Source organism: Solanum stenotomum, chromosome 4, assembly GCF_019186545.1.
Source record: "Solanum stenotomum isolate F172 chromosome 4, ASM1918654v1, whole genome shotgun sequence".
Lineage (NCBI taxonomy): Eukaryota > Viridiplantae > Streptophyta > Magnoliopsida > Solanales > Solanaceae > Solanum > Solanum stenotomum.
Window position 1 is genome coordinate 47,917,147 of NC_064285.1, and position 22,544 is coordinate 47,939,690.

The 22,544-nt window shown below is 36.1% G+C and overlaps 2 protein-coding genes and 1 pseudogene across 2 annotated transcripts in view; 2 read left to right on the forward strand and 1 right to left on the reverse strand.

Moving 5' to 3' along the window:
- Window positions 1–22,544, forward strand: part of LOC125862054 (beta-amyrin synthase-like) — a 513,447-nt gene that overhangs the window by 142,629 nt on the left and 348,274 nt on the right. The gene's annotated exons all lie outside the window — the stretch shown is intronic.
- Window positions 1–22,544, forward strand: part of LOC125862056 (beta-amyrin synthase-like) — a 511,253-nt gene that overhangs the window by 141,368 nt on the left and 347,341 nt on the right. The window lies entirely within an intron of this gene.
- Window positions 72–5,089, reverse strand: LOC125862761 (uncharacterized; annotated as a pseudogene).

Here is a 22,544-nt window from a genome sequence, read left to right on the forward strand (position 1 = left end):
AGCAACTACTCGAATACGAAAAAAAACCGTACTCTTCGAGAATGGACCAATAATCAACCAAGCAATGCCAGATGTGTGTAACTGCAACTCAAGCATTAGCAGCAGAGCCAAAGGGACTCCACTTGTATACTTTGAAACTAGAGACTGCAAGTTTAAAAACTTCAGCCATTGGCATAACTCCAGACTGTGCAGCAGGTACAGCCATGCCTGCCCCAACTGCGGTAGCACTCTCACTCAAGGGGCTACAATCACAAAGGTAACAAAGAAAATGTTAGACAGCAAGCTAATTTTGACTTTATAACTTTAAGAATAGCAGGAATAAAGCGAGTTAGCGTCCAAACTTACTTAATTACTAGTCTCATATGCAGTTATCAGAACATCCGTCTCAACTTCCTTAAGGCGAATGTTTGCCAGGTACACCGGAATGGGACACGATCAGATCTCATCTTGCAGTTAAAACTGCATCGGGGAAGGGGGGGAAAGGGAATGTACACACTTACCTTAACCAAGTTCTGCGCTTCCCTCCCTTGTCTTCCCTTAGCAACTGCCGATGAATTGAATAAGGTTGATCAGGATTAGCTTGACAATATGAAATGATAAATTTTACCAACTAATAAACGCAGAGCACTTCTAAAATAACACTAACATACCATTTGACCAACAGCGGTGGTGATGACAGCAGGCATGTTTCTATAGCACAATCCAGGAGCCTCAAACACTGCTGACTGCTCAGTGATATGTAGATATAAACCGAAAAAAAATCAACAAGATAATATCTGAGATGCTATGCAACCTAACAACTTATAACGACATGGGCGTAACCAATAAGCAAACTGCAAGCTTCAGAGAAATGAACAAGTTCAATATCTCACATTTCATGTAAAAGAACTCCCATTTATATGATTGTGTAATTACAAGAACAAATATTTTGAAATGTAATTTATAGTAATCAGAAGTAGAGATCCGACAAAATAGAACAAAGCAAGTAGATTTACTGAAAATAGTTTGTGCTTTGGTGAGTCCAAAAGGCATTACGAGAAACTCATAATGGCCTAAATGAGGAAAGGCAGTTTTATAGACATCATCAGGTTGGACACGAATTTGATGGTATCCGGAACGAAAATCAATTTTAGAAAAAATTGTGGCCCCGTGTAATTCATCTAACAGATCATCGATATTTGGAATTGGATATTTTCCGGGACAATGATTTTGTTTAGGCTACGGTAATCTACACAAAACCGCCAAGATTTATATTTATTTTTAACTAGCAGAACCGGACTAGCAAAGGGACTTGAACTAGGGCGAATGAAACCAGATTCTAATAAAGTTGCAACTTTGTTCTCAATTTCAGTTTTTTGACCATGTGGGTAACAATAAGGTCTGATGTTTGGAGGTTTAGAATTTGGTAATAGAGGAATAGCATGAGAATGTGCTCTAAATGGTGGAAGAGATGTTGGTTCAAAAAACACAAACTGGAATTCATGTAAAAGTGTTTGGATTGCATTACCTGGAACTTCCGATACCATGTTAAAAGATTAGAGAGAAGTTGTGGCTGAATCTGTTGATCTCACGCCTTGCAATTTGTAACGCTTCCCTTGCCAATTGAAAATTATGAACATATCCTTCCGGTTAGCTTGATTCGTATTGAGAGAAGCTAACCATTTGATACCAAAAAGCAAATCAGCCCCTCCAATTGCAAAAGGGTAGTAATCCTGAGTGATAGTAAAGCCCAACAATTGAATTTGAAGATTCCGACAAACTTTATTGCAATGTATGATATCTCCGTTCCCTATTTGCACACCAAATGTTGGAACCATTTCTACTAGTATATTATGCTCCTCCACAATGGAATCAGCCACAAAATTATGTGTGGAAACACTATCCACAAGTATTAAAACCTTTTTACCATTGATCTCACCCTGAAACTTCATTGTAGCACACACCGATTGTCCCAAAACGGAATGGAAGGAAATTTCAGCAAGGTCATTTTCGTGAGGGTTATCACCAACTACTGCATTGACCTCATCAACCTCTTCCAATCGAACTTCTCCAGTAATCTCCATGAGAGATAATTTTGCAGATTTGCATCTATGATCGGGTGCAAATTTCTCATCGCAACAAAAGCAAAGTCATTGTGCCATAAGATTTCTCCTCTCGGTATCCCATGTTCGTGTTTGAAAAGGTTGTGAAGCGGCTGGGTTGGATGAAACACTCCTGCATAAATTGTGATTTGCAGATGAAGAGTTGTTCTGGGTGTTTCTAAAAGAATTCAATGGATTTTGTAATGTGGGTCTATTGTTTGGGGTCCAATTAGGCACTCTATTGCTGCGAGTTGTGCCTAATTTATTTTCAAATTCAAGTGTCAAACTCATAGCCCTATAAACTGTTCTAGGTTTGTGAATCCTAACATCAGATTTAAGTTCCTCTTTCAACTCATTCAGGAACACCCCTAAAAGATAGTGATCTGGCCAATTTGTAACCCTAGATGAACGCTTTGCAAATTCTTGATGATACTCATGTACATAACATGTTTGTTGAATGTTACAAAGGTGCTCGTTGGGATTTTGAAACTCTGCAGCACCATAATTTTCCTGCAATGCTTTAACAAGTTCTTCCCAATAAAGCAAAGTTCGCTCACGATTTATCCAAGAGAAGAGATCCAGAGCATCCCCTTCCAAATACATCATCGCGATGTCAACATTATGTTCCTCTTGAGTTTGATAGTAGCAGAAAAATATTTCTGCTTTCAAAATCCATCCTTTAGGATCGCCTCCTTCAAATCTGGGGAATTCCATCTTTGTGTATGGCTTTCGGGGAGGATTTTCTGACCAAGATGGACTATCAATGTCTTCTTCCTCATCTTGCCAACCAGACTTTCCTTTATTACGGTTTCTGTGATTGGATTCTTCTTATTGAGTGGAACTAGTCTAGGCCTTTAATGCTTCAACATCTGCTGCCAGGGAGTCAATCGTATTTAACTTTGACGCTATGTCAGATAATTGTTGGGCAAGAGATTCAACATTGGGAATGCCTTCTTGGGAATTAAACAATCTGATATTGACCATGTTGGATCGATCTGCTCTGATACCAAAATTGATAGTAACCAGAAGTAGAGATCCGACAAAATAGAACAAAGCAAGTAGATTTACTGAAAATAATTTGTGCAAGTATCTTAACACAACTATACAGATAAAGTTGTCTGTATGGAGTGGACAAGACTCCAGAAAATAGTAGTTTTGATTCTTAATTACATAATACCAATAATTAATCCTGATTACATATATATAGAGAGAGCATAATAGGATAAGACTGACACTATAAACTATAAACTAGGAATAATAACTGCTAGACAACTGCTGTAGCAATTGTTTGTCCAGAATTCAACTCTTTATTCTTTTGTCGATATTTTCTTCTGAACTACGTCTTGAGAGGTGGGTTGGTATCAGCAATACTGGACCTTGAAGAAAAACTCGGAGAGTTGTTGGAGTAATGTACTACTTTAGCCAAGATCAAAAGAGATAAAACTAGAAATCATAAATTCTTTTGAAACAAAACTAAAATTAAAATAGAGAACTAAACAGTGATATATGGAGGAAATCCATTGATTTACTGCAAGTTGGTTTGGTCCTCGTGAGGTCAAACCCAATGGAAGATGAATTAATGTGAAATAATTCTTTATATGTACAAAATAAAAAGGTCAAGATAGTTTCTTTGTTGGTGAAATTTAGATGGCATTGGAGATCTCCAAACCAGCGAACCACATAGAGACATAGAACACTCTAGGAAGCCATGCCAAAATGTTGATCGATCCTTCAACCATTATGTCTGGTTGCAGTTCATTCTTTCTATCCCAAGGAAGTAATGCCTTTTTCTTACGTAGCTTTCTTCTTGGTTTTGCTAGGACCAATAAAGGGTAAAAAAAGAAGATAAATTCCATTTTACTCTGCCCTGCTTACCATTTCAAAAGGGAAAAAATCACTCTGCTCTTTGTGGATCAGTATTTAAACGGATTACCAAAATGCCTGAGTAGTGCATGCAGGGGCGGATTTAGCAAGGGTTATGGGTGTCACGTGACAGTGCTTTACATAATATGTATAGTGTGAAAAGGGAAAAAACAGTGATGCAGGTCTATATTATAAATGTGACACTCCTTTAATCAAACTTGCGCGTAGTTCAACTGGTTTTTGGCCGTGGGATCAAACCTTTATGGATATAATATATATATATATATAATATGGTAGTTGTTGGCATGTCCCTACGATTAGTTAGTTCATATAAGCATATATATTCACTCCCTCAAAAAGCATATAAAATTTTAATCAAACAGAAACGAAGTTATCCCAAAACAGTTGATCTTAGCTTACTGTAGTTCCGTCAGTCTCTTGTTCATTGGCAAGGTCTTGAAGAAACCAAGTGGCACTACCACGCCAAAATATAAAAAACAAAAAAATTTAAAACAAGAAAAAAAAAAAAACTTCAACAGCTTGCTTTGAACGCAAGTTCAAATTTTCTTTTTACAAATTCAATTTATAAAAAAAAATTAAAAATAAAAACATAGTAAAGTAAAAAATATATATATCAGAGACAGGTTTCGATCCTGGGACCTGTGGGTTATGGGCCCACCACGCTTCCGCTGCGCCACTCTGATTGTGTTGATAATACCTTTCAGTGGAACTATATCAAATATAAATTGTACTCCCTTCGTCCCCTTTAGTTGACATTTTTTTAGAGTCAAATGATAAAATCTTTAACTAATATTTTGCAATGTATTAATTCATCATATTGATATGCAAAAAAATTACAATTTATAGTACTTTTCGTATATTATTTTGAATATTTAGCATTTTAATACTATAACATGTTTTGCTTTTGGGATTAAGTTGAGTGTCATTCCTGGGTTTGTAAGACCATGTTTGGAATGACTTAAATGTTGGTCAAATCTACTTTTAAGTCATTTTTTTAGTTTTTAAGAGTGTTTGACAAAGTTAAAAATAAGGCGGATTGACTTGGGAGGCCTTGTACTTAGTTCCATTTGTCAATGGGACCATTCTACTCACCACTTTGCCAATTGAACCCTTAAACACAACATTTTAAACCTCTTTTTTGGATGGCTCAAGGGTGTGTGCATTACATTTGATTCCACGTTGATTTCATGTCAATTCCACATCATTTAAATTGCCACATAAAAAATTACATGTTAAAAGTCTAAAACCTCCTATTTCATTTCGTTTTCTCTTTTTTCAACAAATAGACCCACATAATTTTCTCACTCCAATTTTTTCCCTTCACCCCCATGGTATTGTCGATTGTTGAAGGTGTTAGTGCGATTTTTAATCTCTCTTTGTATTAACCTCATCTTAACCTTGAACAAAATCTGTTTTATTCACTATTTTTTTGTCTATGATTTTCGTGTATCTCAAATTTTAGGATTATAAAATTAGAGAAAATTAATTTCTTGTGATTTTTTGATGTGACCAAAGAAAGCTAAATAAAATCTGGGTATATGATGAAAATGGAGATAGATTAATTTTTTCTCTTTTGGGTGTTAGAGAAAATGAAAAAAGATCTTTTTTTTGTTTGCTGGGTGTTTGATGAAATTGCACTATGAGTATTTTTTTTCTTCTTTTTTTGGTGTTTGATGAAATTGGAGGAAGCTTGTCATATTAAAGGGAGATTATTGAAGAGAAAACTTTATACAATTGATGGAGCAGGTATCTATACAACAGTATGATTGTACAAGCAACAAAAATTAAAGAAAATAGATCGACTGATAATGAAGGATCTCGAGGAGGAGGAGGAGGTGATATTTTAAAAATGACTTTTTGTATATATTTAATGTATTGATAGTGTATATGTGATGTATAATTATGTATCGATGATACTGAAACAAACCCGATTTCCAATAAAAACAGTGATATATATTGTTATCGCTGAATATAAATTACAACTTATAATACACACAACAAAGTAATAACATACTAATTACATATAGATTAACATATAGTGTATATATGACATATAGTGCATGTGTTGATATTTTACAATAAAAAATGACTTTGTAAATATTTAATGTATTGATAGTGTATATGTGATGTATAATTATGTATCGATGATACTGAAACAAATCCGATTTCCAATAGAAACAATGATATATATTGTTATCGTTGAATATAAATTACAACTTATAATACACACAACAAAGTAATAACATACTAATTACATATAGATTAACATATTGTGTATATATGACATACAATGTATGTGTTGATATTTTACAATAAAAAATAACTTTTTGTATATATTTAATGTATTGATAGTGTATATGTGATGTATAATTATATATCGATGATGCTGAAACAAACCCGATTTCCAATAGAAACAGTGATATATATTGTTATCGCTAAATATAAATTACAACTTATAATACACACAACAAAGTAATAACATACTAATTACATATAGATTCACATAGAAGAAGGTAACTAGAAGGGGATGAGATACTAGAACAGAGAAAGGGGATGAGAGATAACTGACCCCAAAGCTTCAACACAATTTGCATAACCGTTCTTTCTAATTCCTAGACCTTTTTAACAATAGCTAATTGGGCTTGGATCCCATGTAAAACTCTCCAACATTTTACTCGGCCCAATAATATCAACTGGATCAGTCATATTTGCCGCGTCTAGGCCATAGGCCCTTATGAAGTCATTGTGGATCACAACAATACTTTCGCCCCCGAAAAGAACCTTGTCCTCAAGGTTCATATCAAGAAACTTCATCCGGCAACTTGGAGTATTATAAATTCCTTGGCAGCTACATAATTTACATAATTGTTCTTTCTAATCCGTAGACCTTTATAACAAGGGAAAATTTCAAAACAACAATATTTTAACTTCTAATGGGACCCCTTAGCAATAGTTTCACTATTTATTTAAGATGTCAATATTTTAGTTTGTTAAGGGCTGAGTTATGTATTTTTTTAATTTTGTTTAATTTGAAAGAATACAAATATTTAACAACATAATAGAGAAAATCATGGGACAAAATATTTCAAAAAAGGTTAAAAAATAAATAAATTTAACATCTGTTACGTATTCAAAGAGCATATGTTGCCATTTTTCTTTTGAGCGTTTTTTTCCTCTGCTCTTAAAAATTCTAAAAACTTTTTTTGAAAACAATAGTTTGTCTTCTGAATCATTCCACGGATAATATCCAATTATTTCCAATATGATTTATTAAATGATACAAGATTTTGGAAAAAATAGCATACATGGTGGAAATAATACAATCTGTTGAGGAGGATACAATATTTTAAAAAAATGCAAATTAACTATGAAAGAAATAGGGATACAAATTCTAGAAAAATAAAATAGAATACATAATGAAAATAATACAATCTGTTGATGAAAAATACAATATTCTAAAAAAAAATACAAATTAACTATGAAAAAAATATGATACATATACGCTTAAGAAATACAAGTCCATTTGGCATACATAAAATGACTACAAATTAAAAAAGAAATACAATGTTCTTAATACAAATACAAATGCTAAGTAAAAGAAAAATAATTGACAAACAAATTTAATATGAATACAATTTTGGTATGAATACAATTCTGCTATAAATATAATTTTTGTAACCTTCTTCTCTGATTCTCTCTTTCTTCTTCTTCATCTGCTATGTTCTTTTTTCTGATATTTTGTTCACCAAAACCAAATCCAAAAATCTGTATTCACTTGTGCATAAGTAACCCAATAAACAAAATTTAAAATTATTAAATATGAATGTAGACTATAACAACATCTCCCTCACCAAACACTTCCACAAACTCGATTGATTAATCTCCAAGTTTCAATTTTTATCTGGAAAATGAATAAACAAAAAAGAAAAAAAATTAGTAAAAATATGTTTCTTGAAAAGGGGTTGGTGAAAAAACTAAGAATACTTCACAAGACAAACCATCAAAAAAAAGAAAAAGAAAAAGATGATGAGGGAATAGCTGAATTTGCAAGCAATCAAGAGAAAAATAAAAATCCAAAAACCCAAAAGATGGTAAAATGTAAAGAGTAAAACTTACTAGACAAGAATGAAATCTTTTTCTGCTTTTTAATTGCAGAACTAGAAATGCCAATTTGTCACATATCTTGAAAAAAGCCAAAAATCAATGGTGAAAAAGGGAAGAGAGAGAAAGGAGTGATTTGAGGTAAAACTTAGAAAGAAGGGTAAGGGGGTGATGAGTTTTTTTTTTAATCGAATAGTGAAATAAATAATGGTCCAATGTGGGACTGATTTGAGAAATAAAAGGAAAGAAGATTCATTATATTAGGATTCAATTTATTTTCTAAAATATTGACATATTGACATTTTTAATAATTATTTTAAAGTATAGATGTTTTTAATAATTATGTTAAGGATTGTGACAAGGTTGCTAATTTTCCCTTTTAACAATAGCTAATTGGGCCTGGATCCCATATAAAACTCTCCAACATTTTACTCTGCCCAATAATATCAATTGGATCAGTCATATTTGTTGAGTCTAGGACATAGGCCCTTATGAAGTCATCGTGGATCACAACAATACTTTCGCCCCCGAAAGGAATCTTGTCCTCAAGGTTCATATCAAGAAACTTCATCTAGCAACTTGGATTATTATAAATTCCTTGGCTGCTACAGGTGAAAGCCATTATGAGCAATATAGTGATTTGGTTGGCAGCTTTGATGATTCCAGAATTGACTCCATTATTCTTGCATAGCTTCTGAACGTTGATCACAAGAATAACATCAAGAGTACTACTAGGATCAGAAGAAGCTCCAAAAGCACTTGAAATTTGATACAGGAAATACTGCTTAACATGATCGGACCCATCGAGGCTAAAATTATCCTCCTTGAAATGCTGATGAACTACGTTCGAAGCTCGCTCTCTACCAAATCTCTGCATTGCCACTAAGCCTAGACGTAATATATGTCGTACAACCAACTCTACCATCTCAATGACACTATAGAATGTGTAACCAATAGGGTGCACAACTTGAAGCTTCGATTTATAATTACTTCTTAATTTCAACACTTTCCACTCTGGTGACATGGAAGCAAGTGTAGCAGGCTGCATTTCCCTATTGAAGTTTGCAACGACAAGATGAGCATTATCTTGGAATCAACACCATCAATTATAACAAGCCCCTCAAAGTCTAATTCATTTTCTATTTCAACAGATTGCTCAAGTTGGGCTAGGAAATTCCAATAGTAAAGCTTTGAAAGATAATTTTGGAAGTGGTCGTGGCAGATGAGGTTGACCAGTTTGTCTACCCACTTTGCTACTGCCATTTCATACAACAATTTGCCACCTTTTGTAGTACCATCAAGAACAAATACACTAGAATATTGTTCAATCGACAAGTAATGTAATATATCCAAATGTATATCCACGCTCTTGAACATAATGGATGGAGGAATAGACTCACCGGGATCAAATGGAAAATTTATAAATATGTGCTTGTGGATCAGTCTGGTTCCATCCAAAATCAAGGGGTCACTTCTTTCCAGAGTGACTCGACCACTTTATTGTCAACCGAATGTTGCCGTTCCTTGTTTACTGTAACTTCAGCACCTATTTTTGTGATCTGCAATGGCACACCTCCTCGGACATTTGTATATATGTCATTATCAAAACAAGAGGCAGGGGATCCTCTTTGTTGTCATCCAAATCCGAATTGGATATCTCCTTAGAATCATAGTTCTCCTGTTTTGCATGAGTTAGTCGAAATTTCAGCACCCGCAATTTTAATTTGTACTGGTATATCCTTAAACTTACATTTTTGTTTCATAGAATCCGGTGTTTGAAGCATTGCTTCAACATTCACAACATTTTCTGTTTTCTTATCCGTCTTTTCCCCAAACACCTTGTGGGCAAAGGTTTGGTAGTATTGAGGCGAGGGAGAGTTGGCAATGGTATTCCATGAAGGAATAGTTGTAGTTCCTTCCCGACAATAGTCTATTGTGGTAAGTTGATGGAAAAAGGCTAAACGCCTATCAAGTGCTTCTTGACTCCGAGTTCGGAATCGAATGAACAATTTTACTACAAAATAGTCTCAATCCGCAAGTTGCTTGTTTCGAAATAACCAGCAATAACAATTTAAAGCATCGCCATCCAAATATAAAGAAGCCAATGACAATTTTCGATCGGAAAGAATGTTATAGTGAGTGAAATATTGTTCTACCTGAAAAACCCATGTCGCAGGGTCATTGCCGTTGCATCTGGGTATTTTCACGGAATCTACTTCCATGGACGAACATGAATCAAGGGAAAATCGAGCTGTGGTTGGAGATAATTTCCATACAACCTCTTGTAACATACATTGAATCTCAACAATATTCTTTGACCTTGAATCCTTCACAACCTTAATTGAACCGTCGATAGTTCGAAAAATTTGGTCCTCCATTGAAGACCTCTGGATGAAAGCACCAATGAAACAAACCTGATTTCGAATAGAAACAACGATAGATATTGTTATCGCTGAATACAAATTACAACTTATAATACACACAACAAAGTAATTACATACTAATTACAGATATATTGACATATAAGAAAGTAACTAGAAGGGGATGGGATACTAGAACATAGAAAGGGGGATGAGAGATAACTGACACCCAAAGCTTCAACATAATTTGAATAACTGTTCTTTCTAATCCCTAGACCTTTTTAACAATAGCTAATTGGGTCTGGATCCCATATAAAACTCTCCAACATTTTATTCGGCCCAATAATATCAATTGGATCAGTCATATTTGCCGCGTCTAGGCCATAGGTCCTTATGAAGTCATCGTGGATCACAACAGATACATACAACAATACCATCTTTAGAAGATGGAAATCCTTTTAAGTCATCCTCTAATAAAGTCATAACGGTTACCGACTAAGATGTTTTACTGAAAGGTGAAATTCTTTGATAACCTTTTGAATCATGAATAACATTATAACTCAATAAATACCTAAATCAATATCCTTTTTAATTTAACCACTAAATTTGAATAATATCTCTTATAGTTATTATACTAGAACACAATAACTTAAAATCAAGCTTTCAAAGAATTTAGTGAAAAAATTATAAAATAAATTCGTAAATAGCAAAGCTACATAGAAATCATAATCGAAATCAAAATAGAATTTTATTGAAAACTCTAATGACAATTTCATCAACTTCATATTTTTAAGTTTGAAAAAGAAAAAGAATAAGAAAAAAAGGAAGAATTGAAGAAGAAGCAGATGGCTTGGAGAAGAAATCATCGATGGAAGAGAAGAAGAGACTGAAAGAAAAAAAAGGAAAAAAAGGAGGGAAAGCAACCAATGGACTTATTAATGGAAGACAATGAAATGAGTTAATTAATATAATAAAACTATGTTTTTTTTTTAAATTAAAAAAAGGGGCTATTTTGAGTGTAAATAAATTTTATGGGTTGACATTCTGCATAAGAATGCTAATGGGGTGGAGCAGATGTTAGGCGGGGCGTGTTTAAGGCTATGTTGGGCGGGTTTAAGGTTGTGCGTGGTGGGGAAGGATGCATGCGGGTTGAAGTTGTTATTTTTAAAACTAATGCTGTGCGGGGTGGGTTGCGGTTTTATGCGGATTCAAATTTAATTTTAACTTTTGACATATTATAAGAGGCGCGATAGAGCATTATATATTACGATAATTTCTTTAAAGTTACTAAAATATTCAAGATAATAAATGAAAATGGTGCAATCAAAACAAATACAAATTTTTACATGTTTCCCGGTTGACCTTTAAGAAATAAAATTTTAAGTCATTATCTATTAAATTAATACAATTTAATGAAAAATATATTTATTTTTATGAATTTTAATTTTAGTATCAAACTTAACTAGAAAAGGAAAATATTAAAATATTTACGCATGGCAAATGAAAATGGAAAAAAAAATTGCGCAGTGGATTAAATTTTGTGGGTTAAGCTCAACCCTCCCGACACCTCCCCATTGTCATTCCTTATTGTGCATAATTTTTCCTTAAAATTTCGTACCCTAAATGTTTAGTTTCCTCATGTTCCATGCCTAAAGCAATTTTTTTTCCATTTGCGTTTAACAAGTCATCTCCTAATTCGTTGATCTAACTCAACTATTATTTACTACAAAAAATGGCCCTTAGGCTTCTTTATTGCAGCCCAAGTGCAAGTCCAATATGTAACATCCCGCCTTAGAAAGAACTAGAATTAGAAATAGCTATTTTTGGAAAGAATAAAAATCTGGAAATTTGGGAAGTTATGCTAAGTGTGAGTTTTTGGTCAACTTCAAATGACCATAACTTTTAGTAAGTGATAAGTTAGGTGGTCTATAAGGTTTCAAATGAAAGGTCTTGGAATCCTCTTTCCAACGCCACCGAGTTTGCTAATTTTTGAGCTCGTATGACGGAGATATGCCCGTTTGAAGTTGAGTTGTCCGGATAAGGAAAGTCATCCGGATTTAAGAGGGGTATTTTTGTCTTTTCCTTACCCAATTAAGTTATTTCGTTTTTAGTAATTAATTAGGGGTCTAAACTGATGATTCAGTTTACACAATCCAAATTAAAGCTTAGGGCTTGAAAATAGTTCTAGAAGAGGAGAAAAGGAGAAAGGTCAAGGCGCTCTTGGAGTTTTCTTGCGGAATCGAAGATCGTTTCGCCAAGGTTTGAATCCTAAAGAGGTACGTGAGTTCACTTAGCATTGGGTTCTTTCACCCACGCGCTAATCATACTAATTTTAACGTTAAATTCATTCTAGAAAGTTGAAAGTTTGATGTTCTTGAATTGTGTTCTTGAAATTGGCTTTCATTCTTGAGTTAAGATAAAATTGATGAGTTCTTGAGGAAATCGTGTCGATTTTAGAGTTGTGTTTGATTAGATTCTTGTGTACATGTATTGGGTATCTGAATCTAAAGGGAAATTGAGAAAAAGAATCGAATCTAGTCGAGTTAAGATCAGAAAATGAGTTGAAAAATTCGTCAGAACTACCTGGGGAGGGGCTGGCACCCCGCGTTAGTTATGCGCTCGAGACGTCTGCCCCCACCCATTTTTTGTCGTTTTAAACCGTTTGATTCTTTCTAAAGTTTACTAACACTCTCTATCGATTCTAACTACTCTATATGACTTCTAAACATCTAGAAATCATTCGTGAACATGAATCATAACCTTGAATCCATAAACTCAAATTCAAGGTAGAGCTAAGAGTCAAGTTTTGAGAGTTCTTCGAGTCTTTTCAAAAAGTCTTTCACAATTATTTTAAACTTGTTTTAAAGACTTAAGCATTGAGTTTGAGAAAGAGTAGAGCCAAGTTCATTTCTTCAAAAGGATATACGGGAACTAAGTATTACCAAAGAGTAAATGTTTTCACATTTAAGATGAGAGGAAACACCGATTTCCAAAAGAGTTTTCATGAGCAGTTTAGTACCATCTTTTTTAAGAGAAAGATCTTTTGAGTAATAATCTCAAACCACAAATGAGTTAAGTTTTTAAACATATGAGCTAGTTAAATTTTGGGAGTAGTATTGAGCACCAATATGGTGATGAGTTCAGATTACTCAAGTCTCCATAAACTATGTAGCCACCATGGGTAGAAAAGGGTCATACTTTTTAGATGATTCCTTAATGCTTTCTAGCATAGACTAGTGGATCCACTTATTAGTAGATTCTATACTGCGACAAAATATAGGACGACCATGGCAGCGTGAGGCAAGACGATGTATCATCACATAACTCATAGTGATGGTTGTCGGTTAGAGAATCTCCCACATATTTACTTATATTTTCATATACAAACTAAGTTATTATTGTGTTTTCAATTCATCAAGTTGCTATGTACATGTTTTAAAAGCTTTCTTTATATTGCATTTCTATTTCTGCCTTATAATGAAATGAGTTGAGTTGAGTTGAAACGAGGTAAGTTTTCTTCAGTTCTATTTCAAGCTTATGTCTTGTTTTAGCGTTCCCCTCGCGTACATTCCATGTACTGACGCCATTTGGCCTGCATCAATTTTTGATACAGATACAGGTAATTAGGATCGGTATCCAGTGCTTCATTGATCCAATTGAGCATTTTAGAGTCATTTGATGAGCCTCCGTGCTTTTCGGAGGATCCCTGTTATATTTGCTTTGTCATTTCAGTTGTTAGGATGATCGGGGGTCTTGTCCCGACATCCCTCGTAGTACTAGAGGCTTCATAAACAACTAGTTATAATTCATTAGTTTTTTTCATTTTCATTCAGTTTATGTTGAGACTTGAGATGCCTTATTGGCAAGTTGAATGTTTCCTTTATAACATTCTAGTTTATTACACAGACTTATCTTTGTTGAGTAAAGTCTTCCACTAAGTACTAAGTCAGACCAAGGGTTCGCTTGGGGCTAGCAATGGTTCTTGAGTGCCAGTCCCTCCCAGGGTATAGGCTCGGGGTGTGACAAACTTGGTATCAAAGAAGATTGTGTGTGCCAAGAATGGATGAACTCCAAGAGAGAATCATAGAGAAAGCTCATAACTCCAGATATTCTATCCATTCGGGTTCCACAAAGGTGTATCACGACTTGAGAGAAATCTATTGGTGGAGTAGTATGAAGAAGGGCATTGCAGAGTTCATTGCTAAGTGTCTGAATTGCCAACAAGTTAAGGTAGAACACCAAAGGCCCGACGGTATGGCTCAGAATATAGAGATTCCGTAATGGAAGTGGGAGATGATTAATATGGACTTTATTACAGGATTGTCGCCGTCTTACTGGCAACATGATTCCATTTGGGTGATTGTAGATCGAATGACTAAATCAACCACTTTTTTCTGGTAAAGACTACTCATTCAACAGAAGATTATGCCAAGTAATATCTTAAAGAGGCAGTTAGACTTCACGGGTTCCAGTGTCCATTATTTCGGATAGAGGAGCACAATTTACTGCACAGTTTTGGCAGTCATTCCAGAAAGGTTTGGGTTCAAAGGTAAATTGAGTACTGCTTTTCATCCTCAGACTGATGGTCAAGCAGAGCACACTATTCAGACTTTAGAAGATATGTTGAGGGCTTGTGTGATTGATTTCAAGGTTAATTGGGATGATCACCTACCTCTCATTGAGTTTGCTTATAACAATAGTTACCACTCTAGCATCCATATGGCTCCTTATGAAGCTCTTTATAGGAGACGATTGTAACACCTCACAACTAGAAAGAAGTTTAAAATCTGGAAATAGTCATTTTTGGAAAGTATAAGGAAATATGGAAAATTTTAAGTAAGTTAAAGTGAGTTTTTGGTCAACTTCAAACGACCATAACTCCTAGCTCAGGATGATTTTGGTTTAGTTACAGATATGGTTGGAAATATCTTGGAATAATCATTCCAATACCTCCAAGTTTGCTCAATTTCGAGTTCAAATGAGTGAGTTATACCATTTGGAAGTTGGGCTGTTGGTTTAAAGAAAGTCCAAATCCGGATTTTTGAAGGGTAGTTTGGTCTTTTCCTTACCCTTTTATTTTAATTCGTTTTAGTGAATTAATTAAGGGTCTAAACTGACCTTGGTCAATTTTAAGCTTTTAGAAAAGAGTTAGGGTTTTAGAGAAGAGGAGAAAAGAGAAGGAGAAGTAAGGAAATCGTCAAGATCGTCGAGTTTAGGTTGTGGATTTCATCGGGGGTGATCCCTACAAGGTATCTGAGATCACATAGCTTGGGTTAGTTCACCCACGCGTCAAGCATGTTTAATTCAGCGTAGTTTCGTCCTAAAATGATTGAGAATTGGATGTTCTTGATAGTTGTTCTTGAATTGATTTCGTTCTTGAATATGAGTTGGGATTAAGGAGTTTCTTGATGTTAAGGTGTTGTTTCCTTGAGTTGTTTGGGTTAGATTTTGTGTATATGATTTGGGTACATGAATCTAAAGTGAATTTGAGAAAAATAATCGGATTAAAATGATTTAGGGCGAGAAAACGTGATCAAAAGTTCATCTGAATTTTGCCTGAGGAACATGTCGTGTGACGCGCCCACAATTCGCCTAGATGCTGGGGCGGCGTGCCTGCAGTGCGCCGAAAATGAGCCCCAGTAAATTGGGGCCTAGCGCGGCGCACAGGGACACTCCCGAATCGACTTTTTCACCAGTTTTTTGTCATTTAGCCTATTTAAGTTATTCTAAAGTGTCCTAACACTTTCCATTGATTTTAACTACTCTAAATGACTTCTAAACACCTAGAAATCATCCATAAACATGAATCATAACCTTGAATCCATAAATTCAAATTCAAGGAAAGTCAAGAGCCAAGTCTAGGAAGTTCTCGGAGTCTTTTCAAAAAGTATTTTGCGAATACTTTTTAACTTTGTTTTAAGACTTAAGTTTTGAAGCTGAGTAAACAGTAAGAGCAAAGTTCATTTTCTTTAAAATGATATATGGGAACTAAGTATTTCCAAGAGTAAATGTTTTCACATTTAAGATGAGAGGAAACTGAGATTTCCAAAAGAGTTTTGAACAACAAAAGGGAACATTGATTCCAAGAGAGTTTTTTTTAAGCTAAGTTTGAGCAATTATTTCAAACCATAGATTAAGTTGTTTTAAAAACATATGAGCTAAGTATATTTTGGGAGTAGTATTGAGCACCAATATGGGGACGCGAGTTCATATTAACTCAAGCCCCCATAAACCATGTAGCCATCATGGGCAGAAAAAGGATCATACTTTTTAGATGATTCCTTAGTGCTTTTTAGCATAGACTAGTGGATCCACTTAGTAGTTCAGGTTCTATACCGATGGCAAGGTATAGGATGGTCCTTGGCAACGTGAGGTAAAACATTGTACCATCACTTAGGCTCATAGCGATGGTTGTCGATTAGAGAAACTCCCACAAAGGTTATTGTATTTTTATATACATTAGTTTATTGTATTTTTACATACATTTCAAAGTTATGTTGTATCCTTGTATATACACAGAGTTGACATCATGTTCTTAAACAGCTTTTCTTTATATTGCATTTGTTTTAAACTGCTTTATATTGAAATGAGTTCATTTAAGTATTCACGAGTTAAGAAGAGCCAAGGTAAGTGGTTCTTTCATATTCCCTTTCAAGCCTATGTTGTTTTAGCATTCCAACTCAAATACTCGTACATTCAATGTACTGATGCCAGTTGGCCTGCATCGTCTTATGATGTAGACACAGGTAATCAACATCAACATCCAACGCCTCGTCGATCCAGCTTGAGCATTCAGAGTCTGTTGGTGAGCCTCCTTGCATTCCAGAGGATTCTTTTACTCTCTTTCTAGTTTAGTTCATTAGAATGTCGTGGGGTTTGTCCCAACATCCATCTCAGTTGTTTTAGAGGCTTCATAGACAGTTATTGGTTCAGTTGTCTTTACATTATCGTTCAGATGTTGTTTAAAAATTGAGTTGCCATTTTGGCTAAACTATTATTTCTTAAGTTATGCATGAGCTATATTTTCTTATGCTTAAGTCTTCCGCTAAGTAAGTAGGCCAGGCCAAAGGTTCTCTTGGGGCCAACAATGGTTCTCGAGTGCCAGCCACGCCCAGGGTATAGGCTCGGGGCGTGAAAAACTTGGTATTAGAGCACAGAGTTCAAGAGTCCTAGGGAGTCTAGGAAGCTGTGTCTGTAGAGTCCTAGTTATCGGTGTGAAGCGCGCCACATCTATAATTAGGAGGCTGGAACATTTAGGAACTATCTCACTTTTTTCACACTTATCTCGTGCGTTAGAGTTTAATCTCTAAAAATTTCCCTCTAATTCATGCTTGCGTGTGCTTTTCAGATAATCATGCCTCCACGAAGAGCAGTCAGAGGTCGTCCAGCTAGGAGGAATATTGAGGAACAATAGTTACCAAATGCACTTGAAGTGCAACCTCAAGGAGAAGTCACCAATGCTGAGTTCAGAGAGGCTATAAGGATGCTCAGTCAAGTTGTGACTAACCAAGCTGGGCAACAGAGAGGAGCTTGACTAGAAGAGGCTGATACTTCAAAGATTCGTGAGTTCTTAAGGATGAACCCTTCAAGTTTCAGGGGTTCCAGCACTGCAGAAGATCTAGAGAACTTCATTGAGGAACTAAAAAAGGTATTCGACGTGATGCATGTTGCTGATACTGAGAGAGTTGAGCTAGCTGCATACCAGATGAGGATGCACCACCTGCAAGTTGGGCCTATTTTGAGGAAGCTTTCTTGGGGCGTTTCTTTCCTCGGGAAGTGAAAGAGGCCAAGGTACGTGAGTTCCTCACACTTAAGTAGGATTCTCTAAGTTTTCATGAATATGGGTTGAAGTTTACCCAACTATCCCGTTATGCTCCGGAGATGGTTAAGGACATGAGAAGTAGAATGAGCTTGTTCGTTGCTGGGTTGGGCCGTCTATCAAGCAAAGAGGGCTGGCCAACAATGCTTATTGGGGACATGGACATTTCGAGGTTGATGGTTTATGTGCAGCAGGTTGAGGAAGAGAAGCTGAGAGACAGGGAAGAATTCATAAATAAGAAAGTGAAGACAGGGAATGAGTCTGGGTAGCAGAAGGGTAGTGTGAATCATCCATCCTTTCAGAAGCAAAAGGGACCTGTACCATCATCTTCTAGTGCACCTGCATTGAGAAACAAATGTGAGTATAATGGCCAGAATTCGCAGAACTTCAGAGCTAGACCAACACAATCTCAAGGTAGTGTGGCACAAGGAGGTAATTGGGCTCCTATATGTGGTAGGTGTGGTAGAAACCACTCAGGTAAGTGTCGTGATGGCCAGACAGGTTGTTTCAAGTGTGGGAAATAGGGACACTTCATGAAAGAATGTCCTAAGAATAAGCAAGGTAGTGGAAATCCGGGCAATAGAGCCCAGTCTTCATCAGTTGCTCCACTAGACAGGGCTGAACCTAGAGGAACTACTTCTGGTACTAGCGGAGGAGCAAACCACCTCTATGCAATCACTAGTCGCCAAGAGCAAAAGAACTCTCCAGATGTTGTCACTGGTATGATTCGAGTCTTTGACTTTACTATTTATGCCTTGCTAGATCCAAGAGCGAGTTTATCTTTTGTAACTCCTTATGTTGCTATGAACTTTGATGTTCTTCCTGAGCAACTTAGTGAACCATTTAGTGTCTCTACGCCTGTTGGTGAGTCTATTCTAGCAGAGAGAGTCTATCATGATTGTCCCGTTTCCGTAAATCACAAGAGTACCATGACTGATTTAATTGAGTTAGACATGGTAGATTTTGATGTCATTCTTGGTATGGACTGGCTTCATGCCTGTTATGTCTCAGTTGATTGTAGAACTCGAGTTGTCAAGTTTCAGTTTCCAAATGAGCCAGTCTTAGAGTGGAAAAGCAGTTCAACAGTGCCTAAGGGTCGTTTCATTTCGTACCTTAAGGCAAGGAAGTTAGTTTCTAAGGGGTGTGTCTATCACTTAGTCTGAGTTAATGACTCAAGTGTTGAGGTACCTCTTATTCAGTCAGTTCCAGTAGTAAAAGAGTTCCGAAAAGTCTTTCCTGATGATCTTCCCAGTCCCTCCTGAGAGGGAAATAGACTTCGACATAGACATCATTCCAGATACTCGTCCTATCTCTATTCGGCCATACAGAATGGCACCAAGAGAGTTGAAAGATCTCCTAGATAAGGGCTTTATTTGACCAAGTGTCTCACCTTAGGGCGCTTCGATCTTATTTGTGAGAAAGAAGGATGGTTCCCTTAGGATGTGCATAGATTACCGTCAGTTGAACAAGGTTACCATCAAGAATAAGTATCCTCTTCCGAGAATTGATGATCTTTTTTATCAGTTTCAGGGTGCTTCCTGTTTCTCCAAAATTGACCTCAAATCAGGCTATCATCAGTTAGGAGTAAGGGAATGTGATATTCCAAAGACTACTTTTAGAACCAGATATGGTCATTATGAGTTTTTGGTCATGTCCTTTGATTTGACCAATGCACCAACAACGTTCATGGATCTTATGAATAGAGTCTTCAAACCTTATTTAGATATGTTTGTTATCGTCTTCATTGATGACATACTAATCTATTCAAGGAATGAAGAAGATCATGTTAGTCATGTCAGAATAGTTCTTCAGACTTTGAAAAATAAGGAGTTATATGCTAAATTCTGTAAGTGTGAATTTTGGCTTGAGTCTGTGGCATTCTTAGGCCATATTATGTCTGGAGAAGGAATTAAAGTTGATACTCAGAAAATTGAGGCAGTGCAGAATTGTCCTAGACGTGATCTCCAACTGATATTAGGAGTTTCTTGGGTTTGGCTGACTATTATACAAGGTTTGTAGAGGGGTTCTCATCTATTTCATCCCCTTTAACGAAGTTAACTCAAAAGACTGTTAAATTTCAATGGTCTGAAGCTTGCGAGAAAAGCTTTCAGGAATTGAAGAAGAGGTTGACTACTGCCCCAGTTTTAACTTTATCGAAAGGTACTCAAGGGTTTTTGGTGTATTGTGATGCATCTAGAGTTGGTTTGGGTTGTGTGTTAATGCAGAATGGCAAAGTCATAGCTTATGCCTCCAGACAGTTGAAAGTTTATGAAAAGAATTACCCAACCCATGACTTAGAGTTGGCTGCAGTAGTATTTGCTTTAAAGATATGGCGTCATTATTTGTATGGTGTTCATGTTGATATATTCACTGATCACAAGAGCCTTCAATATGTGTTCACTCAGAAAGAGCTTAATCTCAAACAAAGGAGGTGTTTAGAGTTACTCAAGGATTATGACATGAGTATTCTTTATCACCCAGGTAAGGCTAATGTTGTTGCTGATGCCTTGAGCAGGTTGTCTATGGGTAGTACTACCCATGTTGATGAAGAAAAGAGAGAGTTAGCGAAAGATATGCATAAGCTTGCACGCCTAGGAGTCTGACTTATGGATTACACAGAAGGAGGAATAGTGGTAACAAATGGGGCTGAATCATCACTAGTGGCAGAAGTTAAAGAAAAGCAAGATCAAGTTCCATTTTGCTTGAATTGATGGCAAATGTTCATAAGCAAAAAGTATTAGCTTTTGAACAAGGGGGAGATGGTGTATTGAGATATCAAGGTAGACTGTGTGTACCTATAGTGGATGGACTCCAAAAGAGAATCATGGAGGAAACTTATAGCTCTAGATATTCCATTCATCCGGGTTCCACAAAGATGTATCGTGACTTGAGAGAGGTTTATTGATGGAATGGCATGAAGAAGGGCATTGCTGAATTTGTCTCTAAGTGTCCAAATTGCCAACAAGTGAAAGTTGAGCACCAAAGACCCGGTGGTTTGACGCAGAATATAGAACTTCCAGAATGGAAGTGGGAGATGATTAATATGGATTTCATCACAGGTTTGCCAAGGTCTCACAGACATCATGATTCTATTTGGGTGATTGTCGATAGAATGACAAAATCAGCCTATTTTCTACCGGTAAAGACTACCCATTCAGCAGAAGATTATGCCATGTTATATATTCAGGAGGTGGTAAGACTTCATGGAGTCCCAGTCTCTATTATTTTAGATAGAGGTGCACAATTTACTGCACAGTTCTGGAAATCTTTTCAGAAAGGCTTGGGTAACTTAAGTACTGCCTTTCATCCTCAGACTGATGGGCAAGCAGAGCACACTATTCAGACATTAGAAGATATGTTGAGGGATTGTGTGATTGATTTCAAAGGAAATTGGGATGATCACCTACCTCTCATTGAGTTTGCTTACAACAACAATTACTATTCTAGCATCCAAATGGCTCCTTATGAAGCTCTTTATGGGAGAAGATGCAGATCTCCTATTGGATGGTTTGAAGTTGGTGAAGCATGGTTGATAGGACGAGATTTAGTTCACCAAGCTATGGAGAAGGTGAAAGTGATTCAAGAAAGGTTGAAAACGACACAGAGTCGTCAAAAATCATACACTGATGTTAGGAGAAGGGCATTAGAGTTCAAAGTAGATGATTGGGTATATTTGAAAGTTTCACCCATGAAGGGTGTTATGAGGTTTGGTAAGAAGGGGAAGCTTAGCCCCCGGTATATTGGACCTTATCGCATAGCCAAGAGGATTGGCAATGTATCTTATGAGTTGGAGCTACCACAGGAATTAGCAGTGGTTCATCTGGTATTTCATATCTCCATGTTGAAGAAGTGCATGGGCGATCCTTCATTGATCATACCAACTGAAGACATTGAGATCAAGGATAACTTATCTTATGAGGAGATTCCTGTCCAGATTCTAGATCGCCAAGTTCGCAAGTTGAGAACAAAAGAGGTAGCATCAGTAAAGGTCCTTTGGAGGAACCAATTTGTTGAAGAAGCTACTTGGGAAGCTGAAGAGGACATGAAGAAGAGATATCCACATCTCTTTGAATCCGAAGAAAGTGCAGATCAAGGTACTAATTTTCTTCTTAGTGCTCTCTAATTTATGAATGAGCATGTTGTTTGTTTGAATTTGCTTGTTGGGTGTTTGAGTTTGAAATTGCACCATAAGCCTAGTAAGAGTAATCTCATTCGAGGACGAATGTTCCCAAGGGGGAGATATTGTAACACCTCGCAACTAGAAAGAACTAGAAAGAAGTTTAAAACCTGGAAATAGTC